This window comes from Sapajus apella, unplaced genomic scaffold (assembly GCF_009761245.1).
Source record: "Sapajus apella isolate SASKATOON/1434 unplaced genomic scaffold, GSC_monkey_1.0 scaffold16, whole genome shotgun sequence".
NCBI lineage: Eukaryota > Metazoa > Chordata > Mammalia > Primates > Cebidae > Sapajus > Sapajus apella.
The window spans coordinates 24,688,399-24,698,209 of record NW_022436956.1 but is presented as its reverse complement, the minus strand read 5'-3'; the positions used below and the strand labels follow the sequence as shown (position 1 = coordinate 24,698,209).

Genomic DNA, 9,811 nt, shown 5'->3' with positions numbered 1-9,811 from the left:
CTTCCTTCCTTCCTTCCTTCTCTCTCTCTCTCTCTCTCTCCCCCCTTTTTTTTTGTTGAGACAAGGTCTTGCTCTATTATACAGGCTGGAGTACAGTGCCCTGACCATGGCTAACTGTGACCTCAACCTCCCAGGCTCAAGTGATCCTCTCACCTCAGCCACCCTAGTAGCTGGGACAACAGGCAATACCATCATTCCCAGCTAATTTTTTTCTAGAGACAAAGTTTTACCATGTTTCCCAGGCTCAGGTCTTGGACTCTTGAGCTCAGGTGGTCCACTTGCTTCTGCCTTCCAAAGTGCTGGGATTACAGGTGTTAGTCATCACACCCAGCCCAGGCTTTTCTATACATCCTCTGAAATGTAAGCAGAGGCCGCCAAATGTTCTTCACTCTTGCATTCTGTGCATCTACAGGTTTGACATCACATGGAAGCCACCAAGGCTTATAACTTGCTTTCTCTAAAGTGGCAGCCTGAGCTGCACCTGGGACACTTTGAGCCAAGGCTGGAGGTAGAGTGGCTGGGATGTGGGAAGGAGTGTCCTGAGGCTGCACAAGGCAGTGGGGCCCTGAGCCTGACCCACAAAACCGTTCAGTCCTCCGAGGCCTCAGGTCTTATGATGGGAGGGGCTGCTGCAGAGATCTGTGCCTCCAACTCCCACGTTTAAGTAATACTCTTGCCTCAGCCTCCTGAGTAGCTGGGATTACAGGCAACCACCACAATACCCAGCTTTTTTTTTTTTTTTTGGTAGAAATGGAGTTTCTTCAAGTTGGCCAGGCTGGTCTTGAACTCCTGACTTCAGGTGATCTGCCCGCCTCAGCCTCCCCAAGTGCTGGGATTATAGGCATGAGCCACTGTGCCTGGTCAGCATTTTCTCAATTGTCTTGGTTATTAGCACCTGGCTCTCTTTTAATTACGCAGACATCTCTAGCAAGTGGTCACTCCACAGCCTGCTTAGATTCCTCTCCTAAAAAAGATTTTTCTTTCTCTGCCACATGGCCAGGCTGCAAATTTTCTAAACTTTTATGCTCTGATTTTTGTTTAAATATAATTTCCAACTTTAAGTCACTTATTTGTTCCCACATCTGACAGTAGACTGTTAGAAGCAGCCACACCACTTCTTGAACACTTTGCTGCTTAGAAATTTCTTCTGCCAGATACCCTAAATCATCACTATGAAAATTCCACAGATTCCCAGGGCATGAAAAGAATGCAGCCAAGCTCTTTGCTAAGGCATGACATGCTTGACCTTTGTTCTAGTTTCCAGTAAGTTCCCCATTCCTTCTGAGACCTCTTCAGCCTGGACTTCATTGTCCATGTCACTGTCAGCATTTTGGTCACACCATTTAACCAGTCTCTAGGGAGCTCTAAATTTTCCCTCATCTTTCTGTCTTCTACTGAGCCCTCTGAACTCTCCTAATCTCTGCTTTTTACCCAGCTCTAAAGTTTCTTCCCATTTCCAGATATCTGTATAGCAATATAGCAATACTCCACTCCTGGTACCAATTTTCTGTGTTAGGCCATCCTTGCACTGCTATAAAGAAATAATCTGCGGCTGGGCGCGGTGGCTCACGCCTGTAATCCCAGCACTTTGGAAGGCCGAGGCGGGAGGATCACGAGGTCAGGAGTTCGAGATTATCCTGACCAACATGGTGAAACCCCGTCTCTAAAATAAAATAAAATAAAATAAAGAAATAATTTGGCCGGGCGTGGTGGCTCATGCCTGTAATCCAAGCACTTTGGAGGCCAAGGCGGGCGGATCACCTGAGGTAGGGAGTTCAAGACCAGCCTGACCAACATGGTGAAACCCCATCTTTATTTAAACAAAAAAAAAAAGAAATAATTTAGGGCTGAGTGCTGTGGCTCACACTTGTAATCCCAGCACTTTGGGAGGCCGAGGCAGGTGGGTCACAAGGTCAGGAGTTCGAGACCAGTCTGATCAACATGGTGAAACCCCATCTCTATTAAAAATACAAAATTCAGCTGAGTGTGGTGGCCTGTGCCCATAATCCCAGCTACTTGAGAGGCTGAGGCAGGAAAATCGCTTGAACTTGGGAGGCAGAGGTTGCAGTAAGCCGAGATCACACCACTGCACTCCAGCCTGGGCAACAGAGTGAGACTCTGTCTTGGAAAAAAAATAAAAATAAAAAAAATTAAAAATAACTGAGACTGAGTAATTTATAAGCAAAGAGATTTATTTGGCTCATGGTTCTACAGGCTTTATCAGAAGTAGAGCAGCATCTGCTTCTGGGCAGGCCTCAGGATGTCGATAATCATGGCAGAAGGCAAACGGGAAGCAGGAACATCACATGCTGAAAGCAGGAACAAGACAGAGAAAGAGAGTTGTGGGGGAGGTTTGAAGGTGCTACACATTTCTCAATGACCAGATCTTATGAGAACGCACTATCATGAAGATAGGACCAAGCAAGGAGGGATCCACCCCCATGATCCAAACACCTTCCACGAGGTCTCGCCTTTAGCTTTGGGGACTACAATTCAAAATGAGATTTGGGGCAAGGACAAATATTCAAACCATATCACCCTCTTAGTAAATACCTTATATTAAAATTTTAATCTTTTTTTTTTTTTTTTTTGAAACAGTCTTGCTCTGTCGCCCAGGCTGGAGTGCAGTGGCTTGATCTTGGCTCACTGCAACTTCTGCCTCCCAGGTTCAAGCGATTCTCCTGCCTCAGTTTCTTGAGTAGCTGGGATTACAGGTGTGAGCCACTGTGCCCAGCCAACAATTTATTCTTTAAGATTTCCCTCGTTCAGATTACTGGTGTGATTGCTATCTCCTGACTGGACCCTGACTTCTATAGAATTGGCACCTGAAGTGTCACAGAAGACAGATTCTAAAAGGTAGGTTTTGGGATTGGGTAAAATGTTGAGGTTTTTGCCAATGGGAATTTGCTAGTAACCCATGCACACAGCAACATGACAATAAGCTATCACCTATGGTTAATTGCAATTAGATGCCAATTAGGTAAGTGTTGCAGGAGCTTACACAGCTGCTGCACTTGACTATTATAGACTCTTCCAAGTGCACTGGAGCACTTACAGAAAGAAAATGACAAGCTCAAGTCTTTTAACTCTTAGATAAAATGATGGTCTTAGAATCACACAACTTCTGCTGGGCACGGTGGCTCACGCCTGTAATCCTAGCACTTTGGGAGGCCGAGGTGGGTGGATCACCTGAGGTCAGGAGTTCAAGACCAGCCTGGCCAACATGGTGAAACCCCATCTTTTTAAAATTTTTTTGCAGTGTTAATTCATTTTATTTTTCTTGTATAAAAACCCTATGTTGTAGCCACAGCTGGAGCTGGGTCCTCTGCATGGACACTCTGGTGTGGGTCTTGACGAGGTGGTCAGTGAATTCCTGATAGGGAGACTTGGTGAATACAGTCTCCTTCCAGAGATCGGGGGTCAGGTAGCTGTAAGTCTTAGAGATGTTATCACAGGTGGCCTTGGCGAAGTTGCCCAAGGTGGCAGTGCAGCCCCCAGCTGAGGGGTAGCAGTCATCGATACCAGCCATCATGAGCAGCTTCTTGGGCACAGGTGCTGAGACGATGCCAGAGCCCCTGGGCGCAGGGATGAGGCCCCAGCACAGAGCCACAGCGGCCTGTCACCTTGCAAGGGTCGGTGTGGAGCTTTCCGATCTTGTTTCCCCCGGTAGCCTCTGCCCACGGGGACAATGGAAAGCTTGGCCAGGATGATGGCCCCACAGATGGCAGTGGCCGCCTCCTTGGAACACTTAACACCCAGACCGATGTGACCATTGTAGTCCCTGATAGCAACAAACGCCTTGAACCTGGTGCGCTGGCCAGCACAGGTCTGCTTCTGCACCTGCATAATCTTCAAAACCTCATCCTTGAGAGAGGCCCCCAGGAAATAGTCAATAATTTCAGATTCCTTGATGGGCAGAGAGAAGAGATAGATCTCCTCCAGAGACTTGATCTTCATGTGTTTGACCAGGCGGTACAACTTGGTGACAGGCATCCACTCCTTATCCTCATCTTTGCCTCTGCAAGCTCCCAGCCTCGGCCCCGTCCACGGCTGAAACCTCCGCCACCATGGTTCCCCATCCCAGTGCCCCCAGGGCCCCCAGGGCCTCTGGCCCTCCCCCACCCCCCGCACTGCACTGGCGTCATCCGTTATTTGGTGTTTTATCGGAGAAGAAGGAAACCCCATCTTAAAAAAAAAAAAAAAATTACAACTTCTATGGCAGCAGTAAAGTCATCTAATTTCTTGTAGTGATGGGGCTAATGCCGAAAATCAAACATAAAGCTTACGTTGCAGAGTTACAACAGTAGTTGAATTCACAGCTCTACCAAGTATCTCATGTGAAAGTTTGGGTGTTCCCTGGGAAATAATGGCTCCCTGAAACTTGAGATGAGAACATCTGATTGGACTCAGATTAGCCTGAGAATCTCTGACTCATGAGACACTCTAAGCCTCCCTTACCAGTAAGTTTCCCTCTTATGTTGAGACATCTAGCTTTCCTGTGATAATCTCAGCAGGGCATGAATTGAACAAGGATGTCCTTTCTTCTCAAGATTCACCACAAGCACCCTCTGTTTCCATCAGCCCCGTAACTACAGCTGAGGGTCAACATGCTTCATAGTGCCAGAACAACTGGGTGGTAGTAGGTTATACACCAAAAGAATTGCAAGGTTTTGTGAGTATATATCAACAGAAACTGAAGAATGTGTATGAAAATAGATTCTAAAGGTGTTAGATCAGCAATCCCCAACCTTTGTGGTGCCAGGGACTGGTTTCTCGAAAGATAATTTTTCCTTGGACAAATGGAGGGATGGGGATGGTGGATAGTTTTGGGATGAAACTATTTCACCTCAGATCACCAGGCATTAGATTCTCTCTCTCTCTCTTTTTTTTTTAAAGATGGGGTTTCAGCATGTTGGCCAGGATGGTCTTGATCTTCTGACCTCGTGATCTGCCCGCCTCAACCTCCCAAAGTGCTGGGCTTATAGGCGTGAGCCACCGTGCCTGGCTAGATTCTCACAAGGAACATGCAACCTAGATTCCTCACATGTGTAGTTCACAATAAGGTTCACACTCCTATAAGAATCCAATGCTGCTGCTGATGTGACAGGAGGCAGAGCTCAGGCAGTAATGCTTGCTGGCCTGCCACTCACCTCCTGCTGTGCGGCCCAGTTCCTAACAGGCCGCAGATCGTACCAGTTCATGGCTTGGGGGTTGGGAACTCCTGGATTAGACCAAGGAGGGCAGAATATCAAAATGGGTTAAATATGATATGGGTGCACTTACTAGAGATTTCAGATTTAACGTATTAGTTCATGCAGCTGTAGGTGCCTCTGAGAGCATGCTTGATGGATTTACTAAAACATGGACTGACGGAGGGACTGGTGGTCTGTGTCAGTGAGGTTGATCTCAGAGCTTCCCTAGCATGATGTAGAAGAGGAAACCCAAAGGCTTAAGAAGATGGGAAGTTTGGAAATGGGTTTTTTATAATTAATTAATTAATTAATTTTTAAGAGGGAGTCTCGCTGTGTCTCCCAGGTTGGAGTGCAGTGGTGCAATCCTAGCCTCTGCAACCTCTGCCTCCTGGGTTCAAGTGATTTTTCTGCCTCAGCCTCCTGAGTAGCTGGGATTACAGGTGCACATCATGTCTACTTTTTGTATTTTTAGTAGAGACGGGGTTTCACCAAATTGGCCAGGCTGGTCTCAAACCCCTGACTTTGTGATCTACCCACCTTGGCCTCCCAAAGTGCTGGGATTACAGGCATGAGCCACCACATCCATCCTTTAAAAAATTTTTTTTAATGTTTTAATTTTTTTTGTTTTTTTGAGATGGAGTTTTGCTCTTGTCACCCAGGCTGGAGTGCAATGGTGCCATCTTGGCTTACTGCAGCCTCTGCATCCTGGGATCAAGCAATTTTCTTGCCTCAGCCTCCCAAGTAGCTGGGATTACAGGCGCACACCACTATGCCTGGGTAATTTTTTTTTTTTTTTTTGTATTTTTAGTAGAAACAGGGTTTTGCCATGTTGGTCAGGTTGGTCTCAACCTCCTGACCTCAGGTGATCCTCCCTACTCAGCCTGCCAAGGTGTTGGATTATAGGCATGAGCCACCCCGCCCTGCAGAAATAGGTTTATTATGTGCAACTGTATGCATACCCTTTAATCACAGCCCTTTTAAATATTGACACACTTTCAGGGGTACTTGTACCCCAGTTTGAAGGCCACTGTTTGACAGCAACTCAAAAAGGATGATACAAGATCAAGGGGGAGGATACAAGATCAAGAGAGGTTTTCTTGTTTTTGCTTTAAACGAACGGACTTAAATATGTTAAAGATCTGGGTAGAATAAGTCAATGGACAGGGGAAAATGAATATCTAGGGATGAGAATACACACACACATGCACACCCCTCAGCAAATGTCTAACAATATGGTCCTGGGGATCCTATATGAATGTGGCAGTGTTACATATACCTCCAGGAATTCACCTGTTGGTTTGTTTTCTTACTCCTTTCCTTCTGTTCTTTCACTAGGGAGGACACTTTATTTCTCCTCCACAGAGCACTATGATAGCCGTGACTTACTTACTTTGTGAGCAGAAACAAAAGCTCAAAGAAGAAAGCCATAGAAGCTTTAACTTCCAGAGCCTATGTAAGACTCTGGCTGGGCAACAGTGGAGGAAGACATGTAGAAAACTAGGTTTGAAAAGATGAGGAAAGAAGGATGTTTTCAGTCCACGAAAGCAGACCAAAAACAGCTCCTTGCCCCTAACCACTGGGTGCTCCAATATCCCACCCAGTCCTCCCTCTGCCTGCTCTCAGTTTATGATCAGCCTACCCTGTAGCATTCTCATGCTCTAGTAAGTCTCCTCTAGACACCCTGTGGTAGGGGTGATGCATCCCCCTCCAAGTTGGGATGGAAAGACCCAACTGGAAATTTCCCTGTGTACTGGGCCAAAGTGGATATAGAGCCTTCCTTGTTGCTTGTGTAGGTCATACCTTTTTTTTTTTTTTTTTGTTTTTTTTTTTTTTTTTTTTATAATCGACACTACTAGTCTTTACGCACAGGAACAAGTTACTTACTTCTTGAGTGCCCAGCTATAGGTTTTGAGAAATGGCAATTGGGTAGGACTGATGATTGGCCTCAGGAGGTAAAATGTAAAACATGGGCCTTATGAGAATTATGTGTATGACTTTGGCCTCATTTGTAAACACACCCCACAAAATGGAAACAAAACAAAACAAGAAACCATTGACTTCTGGGCAGCTTAGCGGGGCATTAACTTAGGACATGAATTTTTAAATCTATATATAAGTACCTTTTTTTGATACATATTTGATACCTTTGTAGTAAGACTGATGGGTTATACAGAGATATACAGGAAAAGAAACAAATGCATGAATGTAAAAGAATGTGCGTCACATATTTTCAAAGACTGTGCCATTACAAATAAGGTCTGTAAGGAGCTGTACACTTGCTACCTCAAATATATTCCAAAGGAATGAACTTGCCTTTGAGGAATGCAGAGGCTGATCATGAGAGATCATAGGCTCTCCCTTCGAGGCATTATTGCCCTTTTGTCATGTTGTGCTTCTTGGTGGCAGTTCAAAGAATAAATGCTGGCCAGGCATGGTGACTCACAACTGTGATCCCAGCACTTTAAGAAGCTGAGGCAGAGGATCACTTGAGCCTGAGATTTCAATACCAACCTGGGCAACATAGTGAAACTCCATCTCTACAAAAAAAATATATATTTTTAAAAAATTAGCTGGGTGTGGTGGCATGCACCTGTAGTCCCAGCTACTTGGGAGGCTGAAATATTAGGATTGCTCGAGTCCCAGAAGGTTAAGACTGCAATGAGCCAAGGTCACGTTACTGCATTCCAGCCTCAGCAACAGAGCAGACTGTGTCTCTAAAAAGAAAAAAGGGCTGGGTGTGGTGGCTTATGTCTATGACCTCAGCACTTTGAGAAGCCAGGGTGGAGGATTGCTTGAGCCCAGGAGTTTGAGATCAGCCTGGGCAACAGAATGAGACCCCATCTCTACAAAAAATTGAAAGTTAGCCATGCGTGGTAGCACACTCCTGGAATCCTAGCTACTTGGGAGGCTGAAGTAGGAAGATCACTTGAGCCCAGGAGGTTGAGGCTGCGTAATCACACTACTGCACTCCAGCCTGAGCAGCAGAGTGAGACCCTGTCTCTAAGAAAAAAAGTAATAATAGAAAGAAAAAAGAAAATAAAAACAAATGCCATAAATTTGGAAAGAATGTTGAACTATCTAAGTGGCTAATTGTCTAACAGTAGATTCTTGGACTTTCAGGACTCTTAAAATGTTCCTGATCTGTTCAACTAAATTTTACTTGGTTTAATACTTAGATCCTTTTTATGTAATTTAATACCAACATGTAACTACGCTACAAATGAAGGTCTAATCAACACAGACCATCAAATCCATATGTTTTGAATCATTTTTACAGTTAGTGGCAGTACAAAAGGGTTGTAAAGTTTGAACTTTATATAAATATTTGAATATAAATATTGTGAACATATATACAGGTGTAGAAATATAAAAACATTTTCCTAAGGAAGAAATACAGTCAACTGTGCATTAAGCCATTTAATATGTATTTACATTGAAAAAGAGACACTTTGATATCAGTTTGTATCTTCTATCAAGCCTGTTGTCTTTTGGATGATGTAATGGTTTTTAGATGATGTAATGGTTTTTCTTAAACAGTTTTAGGAAAGGTTTTCATTAGCTCTAGAAAGAAACAGACTTTCATACTTGGATCTACATTAAAAAAGTGGAGAGCTCTGGGGTAAATGAAGGTAATTATAATTTTTCTCATTTTTAACCTCTCTAAAAGAGAACTGATTTTCTAAAACAAAAGTCAATTATATCAGTGCATTTGTTATTATAGCATATATGAAGGTGTTAACAGAAAGGGGTACCGATCCAGACCCCAAGAGAGGGCTCTTGAACCTCATGCAAGAAAGAATTCAAGGTGAGCCCATAGAGTAAAGTAAAAGCAAGTTTATTAAGAAAATAAAGAAGCAAAAGAATGGTAACTTTATAGAGCAGCAGCATGGGCTGCTCAACTAATTACACTTACAGTTGTTTCTTTATATGCTACACAAGGAGTGAATTATTCATGAGTTTTCCAGGAAAGGGGTGGGCAATCCCCAGAGCTGAGGGTTTCTCCCATTTTTACACCATATAGCATAACTTTCTGACGTTACCATGGCATTTGTAAACTGTCATGGTGCTGTTGGGAGTGTCTCTTAGCATGCTAATGCATTATAATGAGAGTATAATGAACAGTCAGGATGACCAGAGGTCACTTTCATCACCATCCTGGTTTTGATGGGATTTGGCCAGCTTCTTTACCACATGTTGTTTATCAACAAGGTCTTTGTGACCTGTATCTTGTGCTGACCTCCTATCTCATCCTATGACTAAGAGTGCCTAACCTGCTGGGAATGCAGTCTAGTAGGTTTCAGCCTTATTTTACCCAGCCCCTATTCACGATAGAGTCACTGTGGTTCAAATGCCTCTGACAAAAGTAAGATATATAATAGCCATAGCACAGAGGCTGGAAGGCCTGTACCGTTTTAAGGTTCTCATGCAACACATGAAGTCGTATAATATTATTTGAAGATGGACTGTGATGGATTAAAGATGTACATTTTAAACCCTAGGTTAAGCACTAAAAAGATATGCAAATGAAGTATAAATAGTGAGGCAATAATAAAAATGAAATGGACTCATTAAAAATACTCAATTAGGCCGGGCGCAGTGGCTTACTCCTGTAATCCTAG

At 44.0% G+C, this 9,811-nt stretch overlaps 1 pseudogene across 1 annotated transcript; it reads right to left on the bottom strand.

The window, feature by feature from the left end:
* Positions 1-3,293: 3,293 nt before the first annotated feature.
* LOC116555985 lies at positions 3,294-4,008 on the bottom strand (annotated as a pseudogene). Its single transcript, XR_004270768.1, has one exon. The product of XR_004270768.1 is annotated as a 40S ribosomal protein S2 pseudogene (transcript).
* Positions 4,009-9,811: the final 5,803 nt, after the last annotated feature.